This window comes from Mastigoproctus giganteus, chromosome 8 (genome assembly GCF_048544385.1).
Source record: "Mastigoproctus giganteus isolate SK-2022 chromosome 8, ASM4854438v1, whole genome shotgun sequence".
NCBI classification, from domain to species: domain Eukaryota; kingdom Metazoa; phylum Arthropoda; class Arachnida; order Uropygi; family Thelyphonidae; genus Mastigoproctus; species Mastigoproctus giganteus.
Genome location: NC_143582.1, coordinates 167,330,394 through 167,341,220, shown reverse-complemented (window position 1 = coordinate 167,341,220; position 10,827 = coordinate 167,330,394). Strand labels below are relative to the sequence as shown.

The window sequence follows — 10,827 nt, the reverse complement described above, 5'->3', positions numbered from 1 at the left end:
AGATAAACTGTCAGAGGGGATGGATAGGTGATATGAATAGTTTTTTTTTTATGATTGATGCTGTATAAGATTTTCTTTAATCATTTGCCACTACTAAAACTAATTGTAATACTAAAGACTGGATCGAGACCCAAGTTCCAAATGAATAGCCAGGGTATAAACAAAATGATGCTAATCAGGAGCAAAGACTTTTAATATTCTCTCTCTCTCTCTCTCTCTCTCTCTCTCTCTCTCTCTCTCTCTCTCTCTCTCTCTCTCTCTCTCTCTCTCTCTCTCTCTCTCTCTCTCTTCTTCCTTCTGCGTTCGAGACAGGTAGACAGAAATATGCAATCTCAATATTTGGAAAATAGTTTTTCTTTGACATAAGCTAACAATGCAATGAAGTAAAATTTATCTACTTGAAACATTTTTCTCATAAAGTTCGACAAACTTGAGTTTATCGAAATTTATTTAAAGTACTTACTCAGTAAACTGCAATTCATGTTTCCTAAAAGTCAGTCGTCAGTTTCTTTGCATTTACACTAAACCTATTTTCTCTTTCCTTAGTCTCTCTAAATATTTTTTCAAAAACTTCTCCATAGGATTTGTTTTACAGTTTCTTTCCCAATTTAATATAATTTAAGAAAATCTCTTCGGTACGTCTGCTCGATATATATTCAAGAAAGCTCGATAATGAAGCCATCAATTCTTAAAGAAGAGGTATTTATGCCATGTTATTTTACCCAAGTCCAAAAGTGAACAAGCACTCCTCCCCACAGAAATCTTTGACACACGATTTTTTGTGTCTGGGGAAAGTTCTCTGTCTGCCTACCCTATAGCCCAGGTACAAATCCAGGTTCCAGCTCACCCTTGTTTATTGTTAGATCTTGTGTCCAAGGAGTGTTCCTCCACTGCCTGAGGGCAGCACTTTTGGACTCTGTCCTCTTTCCATACATGCCTTGGACCTACATGCCCTGGGTATTCATGCTGCAGAGAGAAAGCTCTATGCAGTGTTGGAACGAGAGCTAATAAACGGAATTTTATTTAAAGCAGATATTTTTGTTTAATGAAAGCCATTATTACAGATTGAGAACCCCCTCCCTCCACCTAGTGGCTCATGCTTCTGTCAATAAATCAGTCCCTGAATCCTTGCCAGGAAGTTCTTTAAAATTGCAGAAATCCTTTAAAATTTTGTATTTCTTGGATAACCTTCTATGAGATTATTCAAGAATCATACCACATCCTTATATCCAATGCGTGTAATGTATCTGCAGCTTCAAAACGAGTCGACAACGTTTAGAACGTAAAGAATTTAATACCTTTTCTCCTGAACTAGTGATGTAACTTTTTTTATTTGGTATGGCAGCCTGCGGCCAAAGCTGCCAACCTTCGATCCTCTTTGTATCTCATGCGTTGTATTCCTTTTACCCTTTCGATTGGACTGTGCCCCATGCATTTTATGTAATGTTAATCCTGCTCTGATATTATTTAATGTTTAGTAATTTCACTATTGATGAGTAGGGCGATCATTCGTTAATAGGGGACCAAAAACCTCTTCGCTTGAGAACTATCACTGTATTTTTTTATCATGATTTGCTTTTTCTGTGTCCAATTCCTTTTTCCAGCAGGGCGCGCTGCTTATCAACGGTACAAATGACTTCCTGATATTTGCTACAGATTATTAACCAAACATATGAGGGAAAACTGGGGAGGTTTATGACGTAAATGGTTAAAGCGATTATTGTCGAAGCAATTCCGGAGACCGCCGACAGGTTAGATGGATAGCATCTCTTCCGTTGTGGGGAGTGTGTATTACGAAAGTGCTACTGACCTAGATTTTTTTAACTGTGAGGAGCCTACTGGGATTGTCTGTATGTGAATTTTAATATGTAACAAAAATGAATTAGTTTAGTTGCACTTCAGTTCTGTGATGGGTTCTCCCGTTCTTCCGACCAGGGACAAATTTCGAGTTAGCAAATTGCAGCAAAGGCCAAGGTCTGTAACCCATAACTAGGAAGCATACAGCTTATTACAGTTTCTGAATATTCACTGCTGCAGATGGTTAACAACAGAAGAGGGAACCTAACTGTTGCATCGTCCTGTCGTGAGACGTCTGTCACATACTGTTCCCTAAAAAATTCTTTACTCTAGAGGGGAAAGAAGGTAATGCTATTTTTATGGCGAACTTTGGTAGTTCATTTTCTAAAATTGTCTTGAAATTAATTACATTATATTTAAAAAATTCATAATGCACATTAGAAATCTTTGCTATGAATTTACACGGAAGTGACTTGCTTCCCATTGAATGTTTTATATAAACAGCATATACTGTATTTGTTTATAATCTATTAAATCACATTAACGTTCCAAACGATTTGTAATGTTTACAATGTCGAGCTATAATCAATGGATTGATGATGATATTGCAGCGACAGCATATGATCATGGCGAAAATGCTGTTTTTATTAGTGACATATTAGAATAGCAGTAATTTTTATTTATTTGGGCCTGTTTTAGCGTGTTTCGTGTCACTTATGTTACTTTTTCAATTTTCGTTGATTTATTTATTTTTTTACTTTTTTTTAATTAATGGTTAAAAGTAGGACATTTCAGAAAGCGAAGGTTAAACGGCTCGTGTTTGAAATGACATATCTATGCAATGGAAAATTTCTATTCGCTTGGTAAGCGAATAGAATATACGTTAAATTTGTATAAATTATAACTGGACTAGCTATTATAAGTTCTAATTAATAAGCGACTCAGTGCTGATCTGATCTTGGTATATGCTGTACGTAGTGGGTAAAAAAAAGTTACAACACGAAAACAAAACTATTTTAAGTCACTGCAACGGTAACTGAATATGCAGTACTGAATAACAGCGTACTGCATATGGGTAACTGAATACAAAAAAAAAAAAAAAAAAAAAAATTAGAAAAACAGTTCTGCCTGTTTTGTCAGGTTAGCTGTACTGGGGTCGAGAAAGCCTGCTCATAATACCAGTCAAGGTTATGATGTCATGGTTCAATAAAAATAATCGGTCCTGTGTCAGTTTATATTCTTTGAATGGTTATTTTTGCATAGATTGTATTATTTTCAAAGTAGCTTCATTTGTTGAAAGGCAAAGGATGCAAAGAGTTCTTTACTAATGTAAACTCTAAAAGGAAAGGGATGAATCAGATTGGAACACGATATTAATGGCTTGACTGTGGAGGACCCTGCTCAGGTAGCTGACAAACTGAATGAGTATTTTGCATCCACATTCACCCATGAGGAGTTATTCAGGGAATTTGCCTTAAGTTTATCAAACTCTGGCAGGGCCTAAATGATTTTGTAATAAATGAGAGCAAAGTGGAGGAGAAATTGAAGTTAATCATAAGAAAGGTGCCTGGGGTGGATGGGATCTATCCAGTTATATTAAAGGAGGCAGCAAAGGAAGTAAGCAAACCCTTAGCCATAATTATAAGAGCTTCCTTGGACTCGGGGGAGGTCCCCATGGACTGGAGATGTCCAAATGTGACCCCATTCACAAAGGAGGATCAAAAGGTGACACTAGTAAATACAGACCTGTTAGGTTAACTTCTGTTCTTGGGAAATTAATGGGGGCACTGGTTAAAGAAGCACTATAGGATCATCTACACAAGACTGCAGTTATAGTTCAGGCACAGCATAGGTTTGTTAAGGGGAAGTCTTGTGTGACCAATTTGATTGGATACTATAATGCGGTCACAAAGGAATTGGATGCAAAAAACAATTTTGATATCATATACTTGGATTTCAGGTAAGCTTTTGATACTGTTGCACATGGAAAACTACTGCACAGGTTGGAGCAGTACGGCATTAAAAGCAAGTTGCTGCTATGAATAAAGGGATGGTTGAGTGGAGGAAGACAGAGTTGTAATCAATAGACAACACTGCTCTTTTTGGCTAATGTTATCAATGGTGTCCCCCATAGGTGCGTGTTGGCCCTTTGTTGTTTTCTGTATTTATCAATGATATTGATGAAGGTATATCAGGCTTAAGGTCCAAGTTTGCAGATGATATGATGGTTGGCAGGGTTGTTAATGACACTAATGACAGTACGCTACTGCAAGAGGATCTAGAAAAGTTGAGTGGACTGAGAGGTGGCAAATTAAATTTAACATTGACAAATGCAGCGTACTGCATATGGGTAGCAGTAACCCCAGAGTAACGTATCAGCTGTGTGATACTACACTCAGGGAGGTAGAGAATGAAAAAGACCTGGGGGTAATTGTTTTGTCAGATATGATGGTTTCTGAGCTGTGCAGACAGTCTGCAAGAATAGCTTATGGTGTCTTGTCAATGATGTACAGGAATTTTTCTAGCAGGGATAAGGAGGTGATTATCCCCTTGTATAAGGCAATGGTTAGACCACACCTTGAGTGCTGTATACAGGTCTGGAGGCCTCATTGTAAGAAGGATGTAGAGCTGTTCGAGCGAGTACAGAGAAGGGTAACGAGATTAGTGAATGGAACAAAGGGCTACTCTTACAAAGAAAGACTTCTGAAAAAGTGCAGTGTCTGCAGACTAGGCCTGCAAGGTGATCTTATTGAGTGTATAAGGCCTGAATGAAGAATCCCATCAGCAAGCTCAATGCTGATGGGATTCTTCCTCTTGCCTACATTAGTTGTGTGAAGGGATATAAATGAAAATTGAGGAAAGACAGTTGTAGAATAGATCTGCAGAAATTTGCCTTTAACTAGCGGGTGGCTGGAACAAACTCTCATCTGTTGTAGAAGTTGACAGCTTAAATAAATTCAAGCCAGAACTAGACAAACATTTGGATTTAATGGATGGGTGAAATGGGAAGTGGTTTTTTTTTTTTTTTTGGGCTGATGCTGTATTAGTTTGCTTTCTTGCATCATGTTGCCTCTACTAATACTAATGTAACCTGCTTTTACCTTATCAAATGGAAGGTTCATATTGGGTAAAAGTAGAAATAAGTGCCATTGTATTCCAGGTAGGAATCTTTTTTGGGGTTCATTTATTGCAAAAATGTGCACTGTTTATATACTATATATAAGAAGAGCTTAAAGTGGTGCCAACATTTATCACAAATTATGTTTTATATCCAATTTGCACAAAGCATAATGGATGTAATCTTTTAAAATTATTTAAACTGAGCTATTGCAATAATGTTAGACCTGTATTTTGAAATGTAACTGCCAAAAAAGGTATGATTTTAGTAAATCGGTTTACAGTGACATTTGTTCATAGGAGTTTTCGTGTGAAGAATAATAACTGCCTCATATTAGCTGGACTAATTGTTTCCTTACATGCGATGTCATAACGTTGACTAGACTTGTGTTTGAATGGAATTCTTAATCCAAGTTACTACATATTATAATTAAAACTATTGAGTTGATAATTTCTATCTTTGTCCATGGAGCAAATTTAAAGCACTATTAAAATTGAACAGAAGTTTTGTATAAATACTAATAATATCATACAAGAAGGGCACAAAATTCACAGCAGTCTGTTGGAGAGTGTGGACATTTTAATTAATTATGTTTATTTAAACCCCAAGCTTTATTTCAAGGGTTATGCTTTTTTTATTACATATGCAATAAATTAGCTTTAATTGGATGTGATTCACTTATATAGAAATGCCTGTTTTTAGTGGAATTTGTTTACAATAAAAATCTTGTAACAGTTGATTTTTATGGAGTGTCTGAATTTTGCTTTCAGCAACATAAAAAATAAAGTACCTTTGTATGTCATTGAAAGAGTGCCATTGTAACTGAAAGTTTTTAAAAATTTTCTCAAACTATTAAAAATATCAAAAGTTTTTAATATTTTAAACTTTGCTAAAATTTTTTTTTGGCCAAAAATGATCAAATAGAAACTAAATATGGTACTAGTGGCTCCAGTATCTTACATGATTGTTACAAAAAAAAGATGTGTAAATGCATACTTGGCATTTACAGCAGCATTTGATTCCAATTTAAATACAAATAAATGACATGAATATTCAGATATTACCCTTGTAATTGTTACTAAAAGTTAGTTATAACATGCCTTTTGTTGTAATTTACTGCCATGTCACAATAGTGAGTCAGCTGACTTGTGTAACTTTATGGTAATCACTTGGTCTGATTCTGTTATGTAATTTCAAAATTAATTTAACCCTAATTAATGTCATAACCATGTTAAGCTTGTTGACACATTTCTGTTAAGCTTTCTATTGATATATTATTCACCTCTCTAGCTGATGAATTGTGGAAGGAAATTTAGGTGAATATATAAGAAAGAAAGAACTGCTTAATGTTTGAAATAATGTTTAATGATTATTGTGTTTTACGATAGACAAAACAGTAGTATTATAAAATCTTGCAGTATGTGGATTTGTTCTTTGCAAATTTTCATATTTATATACAGAAGTGGTGTTGCTCATTTCCATCATCTTTTTTGTATTAATAAAGGCAAATTGATGCAAGGAAGGGGGGGGGATAAGTTACACACAAGCTCTGTAGTTTTGTAAAACTGAGTGCTAGTTTTAACTTAGAACCCTAGTTTAAAGCCATTATGCTGAAAAAAAAATTTTGCAATGGCCAGCCTATGACTGTCTCTCTTTAACGATGCAGCAGGCATGCAGATTGATTATAGAATTGTCTGGAATTGGAGAAATGAAATGTGGTAAAAAAAAAAAAAAAAAAAATCATCAGACTTCTATATGAACAATATGCTTCTGCTTGTGTAATAACTGATTTTTGCAGTTATGCTCTGTATTGTTTGCTTTGAACTTTGGTTTTTACTTTGATTTGTATAGGTATGTTTACACCAAACACCTAAGTGTAAATGTACTTGGGATTTGTTTACAATGTGTATAGAGTGTTAACATAAACAGTGTGGCAATTAGAAAATGAGATGTGCTAGAGAAAAATGATCCCATGTTTGAGTATAAACTAACCTTGGTTTATTCAAAATAACTTTTTTCCACGCTCATACCCTGCATGCAATAATCACAAAGCAACTGATGGAAGGCCGTGCTGGTATACCATTCGATGTTCTTGTCACAGCTCTTTGAATGGTGTTGATGTAGTTTTACGAAAGTACTTGTCTCATAATAATGTCAAAATAACAACCTTTCAGTGGTGCCTTGAGCTTTGGAAATAAAAAGAAGTTGCATGGGGCTGTCTGGTGAATACGGTGGTTGTGACAGTATGCAGACTTTTTTGCTAGCTAAAAGCTCCTGAAAGTGAGAGCCTTGTGGCTTGGTGCATTGTCATGCAAGAGGAACCTACTGCTGGCTTCTTCATATTAAGGCCACAAATGATGGATTCTATACAACAAACATTTCAAAACATCCTGATAGTAAGAGGCGCCTCCGTAGCCAGGTGGGAAGGAGCAGCAGTGCGTAGCACACGCTTCTTGATTAGACCGGGGTTCGAGCTCATCACCACCAAATACGGAGGATGCGGAAAGGTCAGGGAATGACCACTGCACCGGAGCAATATGGCCTTAGTTGCTAATGCTCCTAAAAAAAAAAAAAACAAAACCAAACCTGATAGTAAGCAACAGTAATACGTTGGACATTGGGCACAATTCCCTTGCTGTCATAGAAACAGATGAGCAACACCACTTCTGTCACACCAAACTGACTCAGCAGTGCACTGTTCATCTATATCAACTGGATGCACTTCTTTTGATTTTATGTTTTTCTTAATTAACAGCATAACACCACCAGTTAGTTTAACTTCTGTTCCAGGTAAAATAATTGAGTCACTGGTTAAAGATGCATTGCAGGATCATCTAGACAAGAATGCAGCAATAATTCAGACACAGCATGGGTTTGTTAAGGGAAAGTCTTGTCTGACAAATTTGATTGGTTATTATGATGTGGTTACAAAGGAACTGGATGCAAAAAATAATTTTGATATCATATACTTGGATTTCAGGAAAGCTTTTGACACTGTTGCGCATGGAAGACTACTGTACAAATTGGAGCAGGTTTTGATTTTTGACCTTTCTTGACACTTTTTTCATTTTGGGAGAGTTTGTCGACTTCTGCACTGCAGTTTGTCACTTCATTGCAGGGTTGTACTGAAAACACAACGTCTCATCGCCATCAACGATTAAATTCAGGAAATTGAGCTTGTTTTCAGCAACCTTGGTGAGTTTTCTGCAGTGTTCAACTTATGCCTATTGTTGACCGTCTGTTAGCACACAGACCTCTGTTTTCCTCAAATCCTGGGTTATTATTTGTTGAATGGTTTCTTTATTAACATACTGATCTTCTGAAATTGATTGGCTCGTTGCACATTGGTCATTGGTAATGATTTCCCTTACCTTTTCAATCAAATCTGTCCTTTGAACTGTTTTTGTTTGGCCCAGATGTTCACTGTTTTCCAGTGGTTTTCTTCCATGGGGCGAAATGTTTATGCCATTCAAACACTTTTGCACAAGATTCTCTCCATACACTTGCTTCTTAGTTTGAAACGAATTCATGGCCCTTTTGCTCAGTCAAACACAAAACTTGATGTTTGCTTATTGTTCCATTGTCCTTCCACAACACAGACATAGGAGAGACATGCAGTTCAGCTCACTACATTCTGAAATGGTGGCAGTTTTTGCTGACCTTGACTGTGGTGCTCAAGGAACAATCACTCTTTCATTTCATGTTTACTTCTAGTAAATGGCAGCTCCAGCACTTGTCTCATAACATTTCGTTTTCCAATTGCCACACTGTGAATGTATAGATAGGGTTGGGTTATTCAGATGAACCGGGATTTTGTTAAGTTGCAGGAACAGAAAAAAAACTTTGCATCCTTGGATTTTGACATGTGCACAATCGATGGCCATATCAATTGACAGAGGTGTGTATCCCATAGTGCAAATGCATGTCCCATTATTGCTGCTAAAAGTATACAGGCATTTCCCCCTCATTTGAATAGCCCTGTCTCTTTGTATGTGGTATATCTTTAGAGACTTAAATCCAGTGGTGAGTTGCTATTTTTTTTTATGAAAAGGTTTGTTGATGTTGTTGGGGGGAGGACCACTCACACAATTCGTTTGTACTTTTAATTTTTCTCCAGAACAAAACTGTCTGGATCCAGTGGGTTCACCGAACCCAGGATTTCTTGTTTGCAGGTTCTGCTGAACCTCCACAAACTTCTTGCAGCTCAGCTCTGTTTAACCTCCTTTCACTCAATCCCTCAGTTTAAGAAAGTGCATTTTGAGATACTCCCCTTTTTTTTTATTATAACAAATTAATTTCTGACTTTTTTTTTACTAAACTGAAATTTGTGTTCTTTTAATTATGATTTGCTAAACTGAATTAAAAATATCAAATGAAAATATACAACAGAAATTAATAATAAAATTTTTGTTTGTTTTAGAATTTTAAGGTCCCTGATTCCCAGATTGAAGCCCTGACGTTTGCATGGTGTCTGGCAGACAACATGAATGTCTGTATTTTTTGTCAGCTGTTCATGTTTAGCTTGCTAAATCAAAGATCTTCAGCAAGATTAGCCACCTGTAGCTGGTGCCTCACAGATGCCATGGGGTAATGAGAATTGCCTTGAATGGTGTTTCTCAAACTTCAGTAGTCACATGCCCCTTTTGAGAGTTAAGTCTTGCCTCCATACACCTTCTCAGGCAAAGATAATTTGGAGGCAGTTTTAATACTACTATTTTATCTAGGCTAGAGCAAATACAGTACAATATGTGGTATTAATTTATTGATATATAATACTTATATAAGTATAAAAGTTATACTTATATACTATATATAGAAATGATAATTAAAAAATGGAAGTAATAATAAAAATCAGCAGACATTCTGACAGGATGGTGTAGATATATATGGCGGATTTGTTCGTCTGAAATTAAAGTACGCATGTTATCTAGTGAAGAAAGCACCCTTTTAATACTTACTATTTTGGTATTGAAATATGGAAATTGGTATTAAATTGTATAAATTTAAGTATGCTTAAAATTGTTGTGGAATGCTTATTGTCACTGGCATTCCACAACATACACCACAGTAGGTTTCATTTGCAGAAAGGGGAGAAAACAAGCAGTAAACAGTTGGCTTAATTATCACGTGATTACTTCTCACAGATGTCTGGGAAAACATTGCTTGGGGTTAACACACATACTCTCTCTCTCTCTCTCTTTTCCCTTCCCCACGGGCTAGGTAACATGAAGGATGTTCGGACTCAGGTCGGTTACAAATAATCGTGATAAATTGTTATTTCAAAAATTTTGGACTTTTTCGGGCTATTTCTTACATACATATTTTTTGTATTCTTAAAGGTTTTATAGTAAAAATATGTATTAGTTATTTGTTGACACTTTCAATTGACCAATAAGTCGCACCTTGCCAACATCTCTGAAATTAGCCGAAATTTGTATTGTTTCGCGGAAATGACCCACTCTGTATATTTTGCTTAGTAAAGTAGCTCTACCCTTAAGCGGGTATTAAGCTGCAATTTACATTACATCAACAATATGATATGAGTCATTATGTCCCCCGGCAATGGGTCCATTTTTAGTTGTATGTGTGTACTGCAGTATACAGTATTTCTTAAAAGTGTGATACCATTAATCCCTAGTTTTACTACATCTGAGATTTTGGTTTGACCTACTTTCAATTCTAAGAACATTCACTTGAAACAGTTTGTTCCATTTCTATATCCAATAATTTAGACCAGTCATTCTGACCAATAATTTAGAAATACAGGTAAGATGAATGCTTACATATCATTCATACAATGAGAATTGCCAGTGACAGAACTGACAGTTAGTTCTAATTTTTTAATTTAAGTAGAGGTGGATATTAGTTTTGGAATTATGTTAAATATGGTAACTTGAAAATTTATTATATTT

The 10,827-nt window shown here is 35.8% G+C and overlaps 1 protein-coding gene across 5 annotated transcripts in view; it reads left to right on the top strand.

The window, feature by feature from the left end:
- The first annotated feature begins 1,632 nt into the window (after positions 1-1,632).
- The window catches only part of LOC150081989 (circadian locomoter output cycles protein kaput-like), a 269,964-nt gene continuing 260,769 nt past the window's right edge, over positions 1,633-10,827 (top strand). For all 5 annotated transcript variants that reach the window (XM_090379039.1, XM_090379036.1, XM_090379038.1 and 2 more), the window contains exon 1: positions 1,633-2,142. The gene's annotated coding sequence lies outside the window, so the exon portion shown is untranslated. The remainder of the gene's footprint in view (positions 2,143-10,827) is intronic.